The sequence below is a fragment of the Periplaneta americana genome, chromosome 13 (assembly GCF_040183065.1).
Source record: "Periplaneta americana isolate PAMFEO1 chromosome 13, P.americana_PAMFEO1_priV1, whole genome shotgun sequence".
Taxonomy (NCBI): domain Eukaryota; kingdom Metazoa; phylum Arthropoda; class Insecta; order Blattodea; family Blattidae; genus Periplaneta; species Periplaneta americana.
In genome coordinates, this window is record NC_091129.1 from 69,254,867 (window position 1) to 69,274,285 (window position 19,419).

At 36.5% G+C, this 19,419-nt stretch overlaps 1 long non-coding RNA gene across 1 annotated transcript; it reads right to left on the reverse strand.

Annotated features, from left to right (window-relative positions):
• Nucleotides 1-8,651: 8,651 nt before the first annotated feature.
• On the reverse strand, nucleotides 8,652-13,384 carry LOC138712019 (uncharacterized). The gene is made up of 3 exons (XR_011335583.1): nucleotides 13,038-13,384; nucleotides 11,879-11,999; nucleotides 8,652-11,187 (listed from the first exon to the last, which is right to left on the reverse strand). It is a non-coding gene; the product is annotated as an uncharacterized lncRNA (long non-coding RNA).
• Nucleotides 13,385-19,419: the final 6,035 nt, after the last annotated feature.

Here is a 19,419-nt window from a genome sequence, read left to right on the forward strand (position 1 = left end):
TGTGTCCGGAAATGCTTTATTTCCGAGTTATGGCCTTCACAACATTGAAATTCAACGGAACGTTTTTCTTTCCGCAGGTCGTTGCCGTCAAAGGAGACATTAAGAGTGCACTCTGACAGTTCATTCCGAGGCGAATGTTACATTCAGTTATGTATAGGCGTTACACTGTGCGACATGTATTCAAATCAAGAGCTGGCAGAGATACTCTTCATGTACGGTAAGGCGGACGGCAATGCTGCGCTGGCTCGTCGTTTGTACCAGCAGAGGTACCCACAGCGACAATGTCCAGATCGGAAGACATTTGTACCTCTCCATTACCGTCTGTGCGAGTATGGAAAATTTAGCTCTCCTGGTTTGGGAAGGGGTCGACCAAGATCTACAACTCCAGAAGTACAGGAGGAGATTCTGGAGGCTGTGAACATGACTCCTTCTATCAGCACACGAAGGGTAGCGTTGCAAGTCAGTGTTCCTCATGCGACTGTCTGGAAACTGTTGAAAGAGTATCCTTATCATTTGCAACGTGTACAGGCCCTGTCACCAGCAGATTACCCTGCACGAGTTAGGTTCTGTCAGTGGTTCTTGCAGCAGTGTGGTGTAAATCCGAACTTTCCTGCCTTAGTATTATTTACAGATGAAGCACAGTTCACACGAGATGGCATAACAAATTTCCACAATCAGCATGTATGGGCGTATGAAAACCCACGTGCAACTGCTCCATCTCATCACCAGGTGCGGTTCTCCCTCAACATGTGGGCCGGTATCATTGGTGATCGATTAGTTGGATCCCATGTACTTGTAAACAAACTTACTGGGCAGGCGTGCACAAACTTCCTGGAAAACACCATACCTCATGTTTTAGAAGACACTCCACTGATCAATCGTCAACACATTCACTTCTTGCATGATGGCGTTCCTGCACACTTCAGTCGTACGGCTCGCCGGTACTTGGATCGAAGGTTTCCTGATCGATGGCTAGGTAGAGGTGGCCCAGTTGCTTGGCCTCCACGCTCACCTGATCTGAACCCTCTCGATTTCTACTTGTGGGGCCATTTAAAATCATTGGTTTATTCGTCTCCGGTGCCTGATTTGGAATCCCTTCGGAATCGAATTGTGGCATGTTCTGAGGACATACGCAATACTCCTGGAGTTTGGGATCGTGTTCGCAGGTCAATGAGACATCGATGTGAGTTCTGTATTCAATCAGGAGGTGGACATTTTGAACATCTTCTGTAATGACAACGACCTGCGGAAAGAAAAACGTTCCGGTGAATTTCAATGTTGTGAAGGCCATAACTCGGAAATGAAGCATTTCCGGACACATGTTGTAATGAACTATTTTGATTGTCTACATGTGGGATATACATACCCGAAATTATGCCCCGTATTTTTTAAAAACCCTGTATATATACATACATACATATATACATACATACATACGTACGTACGTACGTACATACATACATACATACATACATACATACATACATACATACATACATACGTAGTTCAAAACAGTAACCACGCTGTATCACCATGTCAGGTTAATTAGCGTCTGAATGAAATGAAGGTAATAATGCCGGTGAAACGAGTCCGGAGTCCAGCACCGAAATTTACCCAGCATTTGGTTCAATTGGGTTGAGGGAAAACCCGGAAAAAAGCTCAATCAGGTAACTTGCCACCGCCGGGATTCGAACCCGGGCCACTTGGTTTCGCGACCATACCCGCTAACCGTTACTCCACAGGTGTGGACTACACAATAAGAATATAATATAAATTTAAATGTACAATTTTTCATTATTTATAAAATCCATACATAACTTTTTAATTTAATACTAGAACTATTAGAATTTCCAAGATTAGTGTATTTAAATATAAATTTGTTATATTAAATTACTAGTATGATTAACTACTGTATCAGTGTTGCATTTTGGTTCAAACAATCTTAAAGAATTTATACCTTTTATTTCAGAAACGGTGTATAATGATGACGAAATGGAGAAATGTTGACGGAATTATGTAGATGCCCAGTATGGGGTAACGAGAGAACCGCGAGAAGAACCTCAACTGTGGCCTTGTCCGCCACAAGCGTCACTATGGATTTTTCCATCGAATTTTTCGATGGAAAAATCTCAGGTTTTGTCGGCAATCTAGATCGCCTGCGTGACTGGCTGAAGATCTGACCACTATGCTACTGCAGGGGTTAGAGACTGGTGGAGTCCATATTTATTCTCTTCGTCTTCTGTTATCTTACTGTTTTCATGGGCCTTGATCTAAGCCAGCGTACACAGAGTGAGGCGTGTAAGGTAATCTTGTAATTCCAGGAGAAAGAAAAACTGTGGTGCATTGTACTTTCTTTTTTTTATGATAGCCATAATGACAAATATTTCAGCCTGAGAAATTGACGCACACTATGACCAGGAATAAAGGTTAACTTATCCTCATCGTAGAACCCAGCTCAAACAGCGATCTTTCAGCTGTGTTCAGAATGATTATGCGTATACAAAAGCGTTATTTGTTCAGGGAACACTCAATGTGGAAGTACGTATACACGATTGTTCATTAGGAGTAGAAAGGGATATGATTTTACCTGTTGAATTTATAATATTCTGGCAGGAAGACGGAAGAAGAAAGCCCAGTAGACAAAACAGAGCGAGAGCAATCATTAGTCATGGCAGCAGGATCCAGCTGCTACGGACCAACTAATCAAGCCGCTTCTCTCTGGAAGACAGGTCAAGGAGACTTGAGTGGAGTGGCTGCCGGTGGGGCAAAACACAGACCCAAAGCTGTGATAATCCCGTCGTATCGGATTAACCTTATGTCACAACTAAGCGGCGTCGAACACGGTGTCTCTAGTGAAGCTCCTGTTGCTGAGATGCTAACTTCGTCTCCGATTACATTCTTCTTTTCATTGAAGTTGTATAATTGTTTCGAAGATCATTGTTTTAGAATACATTTTGGAAATTATTAGATTCTGAATATTCCTGTAGATCCATAAATCAATCTGCATTTGTAAAGCAGTAAATAGTGTTGAGATTTGGGAAATTTCCGTGAGAAGAAATATATTTGATAATATTCCCAGATGTCTTCTGAGAATATTCCGACTGGGATATTTTTTTTACTATTTTTAATTTTCTTTACTTTGACAAATGTTACAACAGCGGTCGTCAGCACACTGCACTCTCGGGTTAGCGTCTCTTACCCGCAGGTCTCTTATAGCACCAGCTGCTGGCGGGTATGTTGTCTCCTTCTCCCTTCTGCACGACGGAGCACCGCTTGCACTATACCCATTTCACTGAGTGCTGACAACCACTGTGTTACCAGTTACAACCCAAGGGAAACATAAAATCAAGTGAGTATTGACAGAAATCACATGATTATTCACGCATTTAACCGGGAGATTGTAGAACAGTTGACCCTGTCGGCTTGTTAAGCATTGACTGAGTTACTTGTCTCGAAGAAACGAATTTACAGACTACACATTTGAAAACACAATGCAATCATTTATCAGATTTAGATTTACTTGAAATACAACTTCCATAACAAAATATTTTTTTCTAAACTTAAAACTGTAATAGTACATTATGCAACGAGCCTATAATGGTAATAATTAAGACGCAAGTATGATTGTTTATGAAACGAGCGCAGGCGAGTTTCATAATTTTCATACGAGCGTCTTAATTACCATTATAGGCAAGTTTCATACGACTTTTTATGTTAGACCATATTTCTAACTTAAAAGTATTGAAAATTATGTCTTTTTATGGTTATGTGCGAACTGACCTGAATTGTGAGATGTGCGCAGACGCGAAAGTATTGATTTTTTCCGAGGCCGAATGTCATTGACCTTGGCACAGAATAAGAATGAACATTAGTCTGATATTATAACCTGGAAATTGATTTAGAATTGAAAAACGAGTTGACAAATTGAATTTATTTGAATATTATTTACAATTAACGCTAATTATTATAATAACAGAACATAACCTTCTGCGACAGCATTGGATTTGCAGCCTCTGTGACTTTTCGCTAATTGTCTGTCGATTGCATATCCGAGAATAATCGATTTAACGATACAAAGCTGACTTGTGATTGGCTGAAGACCTGTACTTTAATGAGTAGGTGTACTTTAATGACATGCATTAAAGGACTGCTACCAGGTGTGTAATTACTACATTTCGGCATGGTCGAGCATAAAATATCATAAAACTATACTGTAGAAGAAACCTTGCTAATGCAGTAATAGCAGCTGTTTGTGAAAATTACGTTAGATGTTTGTGGCACAATTAATATTCAGGTAAAATTAAAGACAATTGTTTCTTAACAGTAATCTCACTAGGGTTTTCATTTATCTAGAGAAAATAAAAAATCGAGTGAGATTTAATTGACTATTGCACGATTAGAAGTAAATATATAAAGATTAGAAGAAATAAAGTACTTTAATACAATAAAATATTAATTGACCTACTGAAATTCTATTTCACTAATGTTAGCTTCACCAAAACGTTTGAACGGAGCCTTCATTTTCAGTTGACTATATCTGCAGTGCTCGGGAAAAGTGACACATGTCAGTTTCCACAAACCTTTTTTGATAATTTATTGACAACTTACGGAACATCTGCTCGCTTGGAAAAAAAATACATAAGTATTTCTCCCAAAACAATAATTCATACAGAAAAAAATCAAATCGACATAAACCAGTGTAAGTTGTCAATAAATTATCAAAAAAGGTTTGTGGGAACTGACTTATGTCACTTTTTCCAAGCACTGCAGATATATGCGGCAAACAAATGACGATCGCAAAGCATGTTTTATAGTACCGTGAAGAATTTGCAATTTGAAATGTTGGGAAACAAAAAACTGCTAGGAAAGTGATAAAAACAAACAAATTCTAGGAAAGTGATAAAAATAAACTAATTCTAGGAAAGTGATAAAATTGTAGCGATAAACAGCCATCCTTTCGTACCGTTTTATTGCTCAAAACTAGTATGACGTAGTAAAAGTGTAATAGTCAACGTAAATACTCAGATTATGTAAATTATTAATAGTGTAGTAAAACTGGAAGAATGTAACATTTTTTAACACTACCATTGAAAGATAAATGCTCCTTCTTTCTCTCTGTAGCTCCAAGGGTTTAGCGGGTTGCATTCAATAACGTCACAATCTTGTCATCATGATATCTGATTTGCCGATATCTAACGTTTAGGGGCCATATTCATAGACATTTTTAGCGCGGACTTCCGGTGGATGATCAGCGTTTTTCGTATTCATAAACCAGTGTTAGCGATAGGATATGATTTGAATTCTGTACTAGTAACCAGTGGACAGCTTAGTACGCTCGTAGCGCATGCTGCGAAATGTTTATGAATAGCACCTTAGGAGTCTTTTAAACTGACCTCTATATTATTTTTATGTATTATTCTGGGAATTGTAAATGCAATCTGAAATAGTAATGAAATGGTTGATCAATTGAGAAAATTTAATAGCTTTCTATGTTTTACATATGAAAAATAGACTGTAGTTATTACAATTCTTAGTGTGCTTTCCATAACTCCACTTAATTTTAACAATCTTTTTTATATTTTGGTGACTGGTAATATTTCCGATAGCACAGTTCCTTGGAATTTATCCATCACTATATTTTTATTCATTTAAACAAACTTTTATAATTAAACAATGTATAAATGGAAAGTAATGCGATAGGCCTAGTCAAAAAATCAATTTTAAGACTTCCGCAGACATTGGCACCTAATACCGGAAAGCGGCTGTGACCTGCCTATGCGTCTATTCTTGAACCATTCTATGGAAAACAACTACTCCGAAACTATTGCACGGAATTTGTTCCTATTGAACTTCCTACAGAAATGCGTATTTGAAAGCTAATCAGTCAGGAAATTCAGAGAAGATAAAATAAAAAAACTCGGTTTTGAGGGAAATCGTAGGTGCACAAATTAAATACGAGGCGCATCCAGAAAGTAAGTTTCCCGATTTTTCTCCTTGAAAGTAAACGTAATTAGCCGTGTCAATTGCGCATGCGTAACAGATCTATGACGTATCAATCATATGCCAGCCGGACAGGTCCCGCCTGGTGCCAGTAGCGTGGCAGCAGTGGTCCGAAATGGAAGCTCTTATTCCTTCTCCCGCCACCTGCGAGGTTCGGTCGGTGATAAAGTTCTTTAATGCACAAAGCATTGCGCCAATTGAAATTCATCGGCAGCTCTGTCAGGTCTATGGGCCGAACATCATGAGTAAGCAGATGGTGCGTCGCTGGTGTAGGCAGTTTTTCGAAGGTAGTCAAAGTGTCCATGATGAAGAGCGCAGTGGGCTACCGTCCCTCATCAATGATGATCGTGTTGAGCTGGTGCGACAGTGCATCATGGAGAACCGTCGCTTCACGATTACAGAGCTGAGCAGCCATTTTCCGCAGATATCTCGATCCTTGTTGCATGAGATTGTCACTAAGCATGAGATTGTCAAAAAAGTGTGTACCAGGTGGGTGCCGAAAAACCTGTCACGCGAACACAAAATGCAACGTTTAAAAGCAGCACTGACATTTCTGCAACGGTATCACGATGACGGCGACGTGTTCCTCGACAGGATCGTCACGGGCGATGAGACTTGGATTTCGCACTTCACCCTGGAAACCAAACAGCAGTCAATGCATTGGCGGCATAGTGGATCTCCGGTCAGGACGAAATTTAAACAGACGCTGTCGGTACGGAAAGTGATGTGCACGGTGTTCTGGGACAGGAAGGGCATTATGCTCATTGACTTCCTTCCAAGAGGTGAAACAGTGAACACTGACCGTTACTGTGAAACACTGCGAAAATTGCGATGTGCCATTCAAAACAAGAGGCGTGGAATGTTTACTGCAGGTGTTGTGCTCCTCCATGACAATGCTCGTCCACATACGGCTCGGCGCACAGCAGCTGTTTTGACGGAATTTGGCTGGCAGTTGTTTGATCATTCACCCTACAGTCCTGATCTTGCTCCCAGCGATTTCCACGTTTTCTTGCACCTCAAGAAATTCCTGCCTCCGGTGAGCGTTTTGGCAACGACGAAGAGCTGAAGACGTCTGTCACACGCTGGTTCCATTCACAGGCGGCAGAATTCTACGACAGAGGGATGCAAAAGTTGATCCCACGATACGACAAGTGTCTCAATTCTGATGGTGGCTATGTTGAAAAATAGCTGAAAAATTGCTGTACCTGTTGCCAAGAAATGCTTTCCTGAAAGTGTGTGTTCTTTTTTTTTTAAATAGGGAAACTTACTTTCTGGATGCGCCTCTTATCTTTCAGACATGCTGTCAGAGAATACAGAAGATTTTTTGTGATAGGGGTAACAACTACTTTCAAGTATCTGAGGTAGCTTCTTGAAATGTGTGGTATATGTTTACTGTATTGAAAGGTGATGTTACATTCTAAAATTTAGTAATGCCTCATAATCAAATTGACTTCGCTCCCTTCACTGTCCTCATAAGAGAGGTAAGTTCCATGATATTAAAAAAATCTTTATAAACACCTTAATCATGATTAAACTATTTTCTACAATCTTGCAAAATGTCAAGTACGCGCTATTAACCAATAATCTGCAATAATGCAACTCCTAGAACATATTTTCATTGCAAATGTAAAAACAAAAATGTAATTATGGAATGTAACTGTCTTATATTATATGAATAAACTATTAAAAAGTTTTCATATTTTTAGAACAAATAACTGAGAAAAAGAAACAATACTTTAACCAATATTTGATAATAATCTTTCGAGTAATTTATTAAGTTAACGTAAGAAATATTCAAGTAATAACCTATGCCAATAACTGATTAAGTTGAAATATTAAATTAAATTCCACTCGAGTTTTGATTTTCTCTAGACAAATGGAAAGTTCACTGAAAGAAATGGGTACTGTTATAATGTTAAGCATGTCAAAGAGTAGTATGTATTTTTTTATGTTTTAAATCCACAATTGGCAACACATTTCAGTTATTTTTAGTTATCTCAAAACGCGTTGTTTGTTACTTTGTATCTCATTTTTCAGTGTGCTGGAAAAAAGTAAACGCCTTTCTTCATTATTTTCCTATTTGTTTCTCAGATTCGTATAATTGGTTCATTTGCTACGTAGAACAGTCTGGTCGCGTTAAGCTAAAATACATTTACTCTATTTAGTGCAGGATCCTCAAAATTGTAGTACGCGTAACACTAGTGGTACTCGGAAGTTAGGTGCTATGCCTTTAAATTTGTAAAAATAACCAATTTTTGTTTGTATGTGATTAGACCAATCATCAGTTTCTCACAAGAGGAGTAGAATAGAAGAGAGGGGCTCAAGAGGCGGATTAAGTGTAATCTGTCAAGAAGCTTCTTTTTACTAGCAGTGGAGCGCCACTTGCACAAAAATGGCGGTATTTTCAAACAACTTCCTGCACCGGAAATAGCGGGAATTTTAAAATACTTCTTTGCACATCCCCGTTACATTCATATTAACATGAATGTTTGAAATGTAACCATCCCTATTACAATTCCTTTTTTTTTTTTTTTTTTTTTTTTAGCCAGAAACCTTTTTTTGTAAATTACAATACCATAAATGTTTTCAGAACGAGATATCTCATGAAGTAGAGTAGTAGAGGTAGGAAATTGACTGTGAAATTGGAAATGATTTAGACATGACCAAGCAAATCTGTTATGTTGGAATGTATCAGATTTATTTATTAACAATATTTCATTTTGTACATAAACACAAAGATCTTTATTGAAATTAACTGTTTGATGTTTTACTGTAATAGAGAAAAGATCGTGAGCTCACGATAGGTACTATATAATATTAACAACATAGTAGTAAATGTTACACAAAGAAAAAAATCATACCTAAACATTCTTAACACTCTACATATTTATTAATGAAGTAATCTCTGCTCTTTGAAGTCAGCTAACCGCTTAATTTTCTGATATTTTCTGATATACTACCATTAGTTATTATTGTGTTGTAAGGAAAATAATTTCAAATCACCCTTAGTAGAAATTGGAATCTACAATGCTGTGTTCTTATTGTCTCCAAATAAGTAGGTATAATGTGTAAAGTCTTCTGGTTACATTGAAGGCAATCATGCACAACTATTTTTTTTAAGATTAACACTTAATGACATTATGTCAGTTTGTTCATGAACTTCTACATTACATTTTGGACTATATGTGGGGAATATTGGAAAATATTGTATTCACTAGTGTAACTTTGTGTTCAAACATTACGAACATTAGTGTTGTAGTTAGTTAATTTAAGTTCCATTTCTCTGAGAAACACAAATATAACAAACTGAAGAAATAAAATCATACACAGTACATGATAAACATAAAATTAAAACAATAAAAATTAATATTTAATGACATTATGCCAGTTTGTCTGTAAACTTCAACATGAAATTTTAAGCTGCCTGTGGGGAATATTAGAGAGTAGAGTAAGAGAGTTAATGGGTTTATTGCCAAAAACTCAGCATTTGTTGATTTCAGTTAAGTTGTACAGGTTTAAGAATTCCAACGTATATGTAGCACCTACTACTGCATTTATTTCCTCAATGGCATAATTTGTCATTTAATATGAAAATATTCTAAATGCTAGTGCAGAATATAATAACTTTATGTTCCAACATTGCGATTATGGTAAATAGAGTCTACAGTACATTTCACAGGCTTTGTTGAAATATGCCAACAACATCGGTCCTGTGTTTGATATTATGATGTTATTTCAAGAAAAAAAAATATTATTGCCTTGAGTTACTTCGCATTGTAGTTAATTTAGGTTCCTTTTGTTTGAGAAAAATACCAAATCATAACAAGAAACATAATGTAACAAAAATACAAGAACAATACAAAATAGCAATAAATAGCAACTAAAATTAAACATGCAAAATCTTAAATCAAAAATACACAAAGAAAACATACTCATTTGGCCACAATACCACAGTATCAGTACCGGTAAATGTGCACATCACTTTTCTGCATCCAATTTCACAAGCACATTAGGTGCAAAACTTCTCACATCTGCAGTTCTCGTTGACATGAAGAAGAGGAGTGCCAGCGAAGATAAAGTTGTATTTGAAAAGTAATGTTAACATTATTTTACATATACAATCCTGCAGACAATCCTCTGGTTCATGATTTGTACAGGAATGTCCCTGGTTAACAGAATTCAAATGTAAAGCCCTTAATATCTACTTACACAGTACAAGTGAAACAGAATTGTTAGAAAATTGAGTATTCCTTGTAAAGCCACTCTTCTACAAAAGTTTGCCTTATATACAAATGATGTTGGGTTTTGTGAGAAAATACTGGATAAGCTAAAATATGATTGTGACAAAATGAGTGACATAGATGAGCTATGCTGTCTCATATGCGATGAAATACCACTAAAATCAGCTTGGCTTGTAACAATAATGATGATTTTGTTGATGGGTTTCAAAGATTTGAAAAACACTTGTCAGGTAAACCTCCAAATCAGATGCTTGTGTCTATGGTGAGTGGTCTATGTCTTTATTACAAGCAGGTAATGAATTACTTCTTAGCAAATTCTGCTACTCCTGGTATATGTTCAATAGTGCAACACAGACATTAAGCCATTTAGTTGCTGCAGACATTTATTGCTTGTCAACACTGCTTTTAAAGACATTTCATCCCACATAAGGCGACCTACTTTGTCAGTGTGAGTCATCTTACTACAGGCATTCCTTAATATGTCGAATAATTTGTCACTAAAACCAACATCAGTGGTATACTTTCGCAAAACTCTAAGCAATGTAGCCTTAGAAGGGACATTTAATAACTTCCTAATCATTCTATAGGCACTTGGGCTCTGTAAATAAATATTAAGAGCCTTTGGTTTCAATTCCGGTGGCCACCGAACTCTCTGTACATACCTTGCATTTGAGGAGACACAATTTTTTACCAATTCATATAATGGCCCGGGAACCTTCTTCCTTAAAGTTGCAAGGGCAATGTCAATCTTCAGATCTCTCTGTGTGGTCTTGAGGACTCTTCCTCTCAGATGATGCAGTTGTACTCGAAGACTGCAAATGTTCCTCCTCTTCAGTGTTACTATCGGTGTGGCCGTGGTTTGCATTCTTGGGGGCTCCCCAGCCTCTTCTCACTGCCTCTCCTCTCTTGGGGGGTCACCAGCCTCTCTGGCGGGGGTCTTCTGTTTCTACCCGTACAAAATAAAACAACCAAAAGGTTACAATTATGAAACTGACAGCAAGAGTAAGTAGTCCTGTACCACCAAGGATAGAGGTTACAATTGAAACGTTGGGCCGAATAATGGTTTATGTTACAATTTTTGCCATTATACTTTATCTTAGAATGTTATCAAGTTATTTCGTTTCAGGAACAGATTTGCGGAAATTCTTTCAAGATGTGCTCACAGCTTGCTCTTGATGTCAGAAAGGAACTGTTTAAAATGTGTTACTCTCTTATAGTCAACATTTAAAAACTGTGTTTGTCATTGTCTTCATTATTATTCTGTTCATAATGTTACAAATTTCTCCGATGTGTAATATGACTTTCAGTAACACACAATCTATACTTTGCTTAGTGTACAAAACATATTGATGGAATAACGGTGTATGTTGCCCGTCCAATAGTAAATTATTTATGAGTGGAATGACGATGTAACATTTTCGTTCCTCCTGCCCAGTTATCAGATTGCAATACAGACCATTATTCGCCCCAAAGCTTTAATTATGGGATCTACTTAGCCTGATACTTCACTATTTGTGTGAATGGCTTTTCTTTATGCATTCATTCACAATTTGCAATTACGACAGAATTTATAGGTATAGATATGAAGCACTGAAATTTCATAATATAAAAGGCTTGCAGTTACTTAAGTAAGTTACCTTGACCATTGGAGATAGCTTCAACTTTGCAAGGTATGGCTCCCGAAAGCTGTTGTGCAGTTTGTTGGGCTCTTTAACCATCAGATCTTATATGCCCAATGCTTCTAGGCATGCCTTGCATCTGAAAAAAATTGAAATAAAATGTAAAATAAATATAAATTATGAGCACAGGAAAACCATTTCATGGCACTTAATAAAATCACTTTGAGAACCAAGAAAAATTAAAATAAACTCCTCCAGTCAGCTTCACGTTAAAATACTAATCATTTCTATTGTAGGCCTAATTTTGGTCCAGGAAAAAATTCGTATTTAAAGACATTTGTAAAAATACAATGTAGGCGAAACAAAAAATAAAATAAAATATAGGTGAATAAAATATGTCATAAAATGGTTTAAGTATAAGCTACATCATCATAGCTCACTGCAGCTGTTCCCTTTCACTTTATAGGCTATTAGAGTGATTTTATAAAGTGCCACGAAGTCACGTTCCTGTGCTTACGGTAATTTCATACACATATACAGTATAGCCTATATAACATTTAATTATATCATAAGTAGACTTGTATTATTATTATTATTATTATTATTATTATTATTATTATTATTATTATTATTATTATTATTATTGCAATTTATTATTATAAATATTACTATTATTTTTATAATAAATGTTATAAATATGTAAAGGTCTCAAGTAATAATACCACGCGGGGAATATTCAAGGAAAGGGTCTATTACTCTACTTTTTTCTATTGGAATATTGAAACTCCGGTACCAAGCTGCACACGACACGACGTGGTTTGCTGCAATTTTATTGGTTATATTCAGTGTTTGAAATAACTTTTTTTCTCCCGTGTGTGGTGCGCAAAACAGCAAAGTTTCTCCTGCACTGTATAAAAAGCTTCGAAAATAAAAACAAAAAATGCATCTTCTATATATATATATATATATATATATATATATTCTATCAATAGAAATAATAATAAAAGTCTGTTAATATGTAACTAGATGTTACAAATTCTGTATATGTGTGAATGAATTAATATCTGATAACCTAACCTATATAATTTAAAATGATGCACGTGGCTAGCAAAATTTACAAGTATATCAAATTAGTTATAAGTGATAACATTGCTATATATTGTAAATGAAAACTCACCTCTCACTATCCCAGGTATTTTGAAGAAACATTTCGAGTGGTGACTACTCTTCTTACTTCCGCAGTATGGATATTCGCATTTAATTCGTCCGGCCATCCTTCCCTCGCCTAGGCAAGAAAATTCAATATGTCTTCTTCTTCAGTTCTTGAAATACGGCAAGAAATTGTTCCAGGACTAACAACTTAAACCAAGAGCAAGCAAGTTCATTCTCCATTTCCAAGAGTCTAAAATCAGTGACGGAATGTTGGTAAGAGGCGATGTTAGCGCTCATCGTGGCAGTGCCATAGAATTAACAGCGATTAACAGGGAATAGATACGATTGACCCCCTCTCTTCTATTTCTACTCCTCTTGGTTTCTCAATATTTTAGTGTTGGCTACAATGTTTTTCTTCTTCTTCTTCCCCCAGTTTATATGATTCCATTAATCACAAGAAATAAATATCAGCCATCGGCGTAGCGAAGACGGCAGCGCGTTTGCCTGCCGATCTGAAATTGCTCTCGGGCGTGGGTTTGATTCCCGCTTAGGTTGATTACCTGGTTGGTTTTCTTTCCTTGATTTCCTCAACCGTAAGGCAGGAAATCTATGGCGAATCCTCGGCCACATCTCGCCACGTTCCATCTCGCTATCACCAATTCCATCGACGCCAAATAACCCACTACTTGATACAGCGTCGTTAAATAACCAAGTAAAACCAGAAATAAAAATATCGATTTTTGCTTATGTTAAAAGTTTTGTTGAGAATAATGATATTAGTCTCAATTCTGAAGTGTTGGCGGCTGTATACAGGAGCACAGTCATCATCAGATAGCAGATTTTGGGTCACGATATGAATGTTAGGTGTAGGTACGTCAGTTGCAGGGAGGTCATTGAACTCATTCTATGATGCTTCCGTAAGCTAGGGATGTGACGCATTGTTGCTGTGTAGGGACCGAAAATCCGCTGTCTGGTCATGATTTGAGAACAATGTTCTGGAGCTAGGTTGTTTTCAGAAAGTCTGTTTAAAAAAATTCTTTTTTACCAGTGAAAAAAGCTCTCTTTCAAATATTTGTTCTTTCAGAGTTCTTTTCCTAAGAAAATAATTCAAAGACAGACGGAGTAGCCATTATTGTCTATAAAATAATGTAGTACAAATATTTTTGCATTTCATTAGGACATATTTATATGAAAATAGCTTTCCTTCATTAGTAATTTTTTAAGAATTTTTTTTTAATTATACATGACCTGAGATTAAAACTTTTAGAAGCTGTTCCTGGCGTTAAAAACCTAGGTCATCAAATCAAAGATATGCCTCCCATTAGTTTGTAATCCCTAAAGCCAATACATGTTTTATTGTGAAGATTACTTCAATTTATGGCAAATCCATACATTTTTTCTGTAGGTGGTGCTTGAGTCTCAGGACACTGAATTAGTGGTATTCGGAAAATAAAAGTTTGAGAACCCTTATTGTAGAACATTTGTACAGGTGCATTAGTCGTTATTGTTACGCATAAAAGTCTGTAGAATATTGATATTCTTAATTAGCCCTTTCCTAACAGACTCCTTCACAATCATCGGGATTACGTCTGCTACTAAGACGTGAGAACAAAATAATAGTGAGTTCCGTCACATCTTTGTTACCTATATCGATATGCATTTTTGAACAAAGTTATCTTTCATGAATAAATTCGAGGGAAAAATTGTTCCGGGGCCGGGTAACGATCCTGGGACGTTTGCTTAAAATCACCAACGCTCTACCTACTGAGCTATCAGGGAACTCTACTAGACACCGATCCAATTTTTCTCTCTATATCCACAGAAATAAAAGTGGGCTGACAACAGTCAAGCAACCAACATTGAGTGCACACTAACTCTGTGTGACTTAAATTGTGGTTTTCTGTTAACGAACAGTGACGAGTATTATGCAAATTAAGCAATCAGGTATAACTCCCTGTAAAGTTGATTTGAATAATTTCAATACCCGGCCCCGGAACAATTTTTCCCTCGAAGTTATTCAAATCAACTTTACAGGAAGTTATAGCTGAAAGCCTGATTTGCTTATCTTTCATGTGCAGTAAATTTATTACTTCCTCATCTGATGAAAGTATGGAATGGAATGGAATTTACGGAGGGAAGCACTATGGCCCAGCACTGCGACCTGTTAAGGTCTATTGCGCTAATCCTCCAGTGTCGTATCCCCGAACCCACAGAGGCTGACCACACTAAGGTTCTCTGTGTAGCCTACCCAGGTTTCGAGCAGGCAAACTCACTCGTCCCTAGGCCAGCCCACTCATGCGTCGCCAGCCGGCGATCGGGGAATGCCACGGAATGATAACGAAATGGAAAAATGATGACGGAATGATGTAAATGCCTAATATGGGGAAAAACGGGAGAACTCCGAGAAAAACCCCAACTGCGACCTTGTCCGCAACAAGTGTTACTATGAATTTTGCAATGCAAAATCCCAGACCTGACCGGGACTCGAACCCGGGCCACCTGCGTGACAGGCTGATGATCTGATCACTCAGCCACCGCAGAGAGCTGATGAAAGTATACAATTGGAATTTTCTGGCTTCAAATAAATTACTTTTCAATAGGTTTGTGTCCGCGATGCTTGGGTTCAGGGACAACCACAGTGACCATAACTCTATAACGTACAACTGAGATCCACTTAACTTGATAAAGTAAATAGCCTCCATGGAAGTGTAGTGCTTATGTGGAGAGCTGTATACACAGTTTATCATTCAATTGACGTAATTGTTGCATCACTTTGCACTTAATTGTATTCCTGCATACCCTTTCTCTTCTTGCACAAATATTTCAACACTGTTCGATATTTCTTATGCGCTTAGTTTGCATATTGCATCACTTTTGTTTTCCTCAATAGTGAATTTAGCTGAATTCATTATGTATTTGCATTGCATCAGCTAGTTTCAGCAGTCTCTCCGTATAATGAACTGTTAGCTTTCTACTTGTGTAAAAGGAAAACAGCAGTAAAACACTGGAAATAGAGGCTGAAATTGAGTCATTTTTAATATGTTTATAATTTAAAACAAAGTGTATATTAACAATTTAGAAAGAAAAATAAAACTGGCTAAGAGCAGGAAAGTCTGGGGTCCTCGTTACCGAAACTTCCAAACTTATAATATAAATAATATTTTTTAAAAATATAGTTTAATATATGATTTTAATAGAATACATGTCATCTGCGTGACAGGCCGAAGTTCTGGCGACTCAATCGCAAGGGTTAATGTTAAAATAAGTACGACGTTAATGCTAAATTTCATTCAGGAATTCAAACATTTTTATTGAGGCTGTCTCAGGCTTTATAAACGTTTGAAAATAAGAAGCCGATTTCTCAATTTGTAGCTTTCTTTCTCTTCCTCGACTCAAACAAGACATTGTGTATATAGGCCTAAAGCCTTCTCTTTTGTCATCTTTTCATGTCAGTTTTACGGCATAAAATGCACCCAAAACTCTGTTCTATGAGAAATTTACGGCATAAGTCCTGTAATTCTGGAACTGATCTCTCCTTCTTTCCCTCACTTCCTGTTTTATTTTTTATACGAAGAGATCGTCATCATCATCATCATCATCATCATCATCATCATCATCATCATCATCATTGTTACCTGACAAGCATTAGACCTAGATTCGTTGCAGTCTCAAAAACAGATTCATGCCAGCGCTTCATGGGACGTCCCTGTAAGCTTTTATCAGCTGATCGTTAATACAGCATTTGTTTAGGCCATCTTCCGTGCTTTCAACGTGATCATTTCATCTCCTTCTGTAGTCTTGGAGGAGAGTTATAAATGAAGACTTCCCCGGAAAAAGGATGTAACTTCAAATTAATTAAATATGTGACTTAGGTGGAAAAAGTAATTTTGAAGCATTCATTTATAACAATAAATTATTGCATTCAAATGCTTAATAAATTTGTATCCTTGATTACTCAAATGGTTCAGCTAGTAAACATTGGTCTCACAAAATGCGTCCTTGAAATTTCATTTCTTTCTCCTGAAATGTGTATTACAGAATTTTTGGTTACACCATTATTCCAGAGAGATCTTCAATTGGTGACACATCTAATTTTTCTAGTGATCTCTCTTTTGTCAAGGATTGTATGGCCTGTTGTTTTATGCATGAATCCCATTGCATCTCCGTGCATCTTGTTTTCTGATAATGTAGGCTTCATAGGTTTACGCCAGTTTCGGTTAGTCAATGTGATGTATACTTTTAATTTGGTATGCCAGCTTAATACTAAATTCATTTTGCCTATCATTTTAACAAAATTTGTAACTTTCTTTTGCAAATCTTTGTCTCTGATATGATACTAGGCATAGATATTTATAATTATTAATTTGTTCTAGTACTGCATTTCTAAGGTGTATTTTGCTTTAAATTGGTTATGCAAAGTATAAAAAGAACAGTTTGACATAGCAAATAAAATTATATTTCGAGATTTTCACGGAGTACACATTTACAACATTCCTAATGTCGAAAATATCGTTTTTGCCAAGCTACAGTATTTATCTATCTGCACGTTTATAACTATTTCTCATAAGCTTTTAGAGGCATTATGGTCATATGCCATAATTATGCAATTCAATGAACTATTGTCATTTTTACTGAAAAATTAATTGGTCTTTAATTGAAAAAGAAATAAAAAACGGCGATTTAGTCAATCAGCATATATCATCATCATCTACCTGTCAAGTAATAGGCCTAGTAGTCTGTTACGGTCTTCCATCATCTTCGGAATGCTCAGCCCTTAGACCTTCTTCCTCTAGGGATGCACTGGAGTAATCTGTTTTGGTATACTAGAACGTTGCATTCTATTGACATGTTGTAATCAATTTTACCTATATTCATGGACATATTCAACTATAGAATTGTTTTGAGTTCATTAACTGTTGTTTCATTTCGTTTTTAATCTAAAGGTTTTATCCAGCAGGTCTCAAAAATCTTATTTTAGCAGATGTTATGCATCTTTCATATTGAATTCGTATGGTCCATAACAGAGGGTAGATCTTTTTCAAAACTTTGTAAGTCTTGAATCTTGCGTGTTTTTAACCTTCGTTGTTCTGAAAACTTGGTTGATAATTCTGATAGAACATAGCATAATAATATAATAGTATACTGAAATAATCGCCATAACATTAACACGCTCATGCCATTGGGAAAGAAACAAGCAAGCATCAGGAGTAACGGAGATTTGCGAGTGATTGAAACGTATCTGGAATTCATTATCCCTTGTGCTAGTCGAGAAAAAACTTAAAAAGAATGTGGAGTTACAATATTGTATTACAATACAAGTTTGGGAAATGTTTTTTACAAAATCGAGGAAACTTTTGAAGAAAACGAGCAGTTTCCGAGATTTTGTAATGTACGTACTTCACAAATGTTTTGTACACTATTTTTTGCATGATAGTATATTTTGAAAATAATATATATTAACAAATCTTAATATACAGTCCCTACGTACGTCAGACTATGAACAGCTGACTGATTCCCTTCAAGAAGATTGTCATTGATGTCAGTAGATAGCAGGAGTAGTTTTAATTACAACCCTAGAGCAGTTATTTGTAATTTCAACATACTTAGCTAGATTGGAAACTCTGAATTCAGTAAAATCAACTTTCAATAGTGGCAGCCGTTTTCTGTAACGAGAAAAAAACACACTATCATGCAAAAATAAGACGTAACCGAGAAAGATGTGCTATGGGACAATGGTGGTGACGTTTCAGTCACATCAACTTGCTCTGCAATTATACGTATATAAACACAACACAATTTAATATGTGCCATACATAGATTAGTCAATTGTATTTCGTAGTAATATATGCACATCTGATTTAATTGAGGACATCTGCTACAACGGTCAGTCTTGTGATGCCGATGACGGACAGTAATTCACACTATGCACGAACGTTAGGTTATCAAATGACGACACATTTCGTTTCTAATGATCTCCACAGTCAAATTTAGACATCATTCACAATGTAAACTTCAACTAAACTTAACGTCGACATGACAGCTAGAAACTACGCCATTAAACGTAATCATCCGTAATACCTTTATGTTGATAAAACTGTACTGACATAAGTGGGAACTTGGTAGTTGTAAGCTTTTAGGTTTAAGTTAACGTTGAAACGAAGAATTCAGTCAATTACAAGACAGGAGTGACGAAGTAGTGGAAAATTGAGAAAATATTCAAAGCCGAAGAGAAATTAAACATCTTGTTTTCCGAAATATTTTCTCTTGAAGTTACAAAGAACTAAACAGGACTGTAACATCTGCTTGCAATATCAGACTTAGAGCACGTAGTCTATGACAAAGAATGTAAAAATAAGCATTCCCAGGGCGAAATTACGCAGTCTTTTCTCCCCTTAATCTATCGTCTA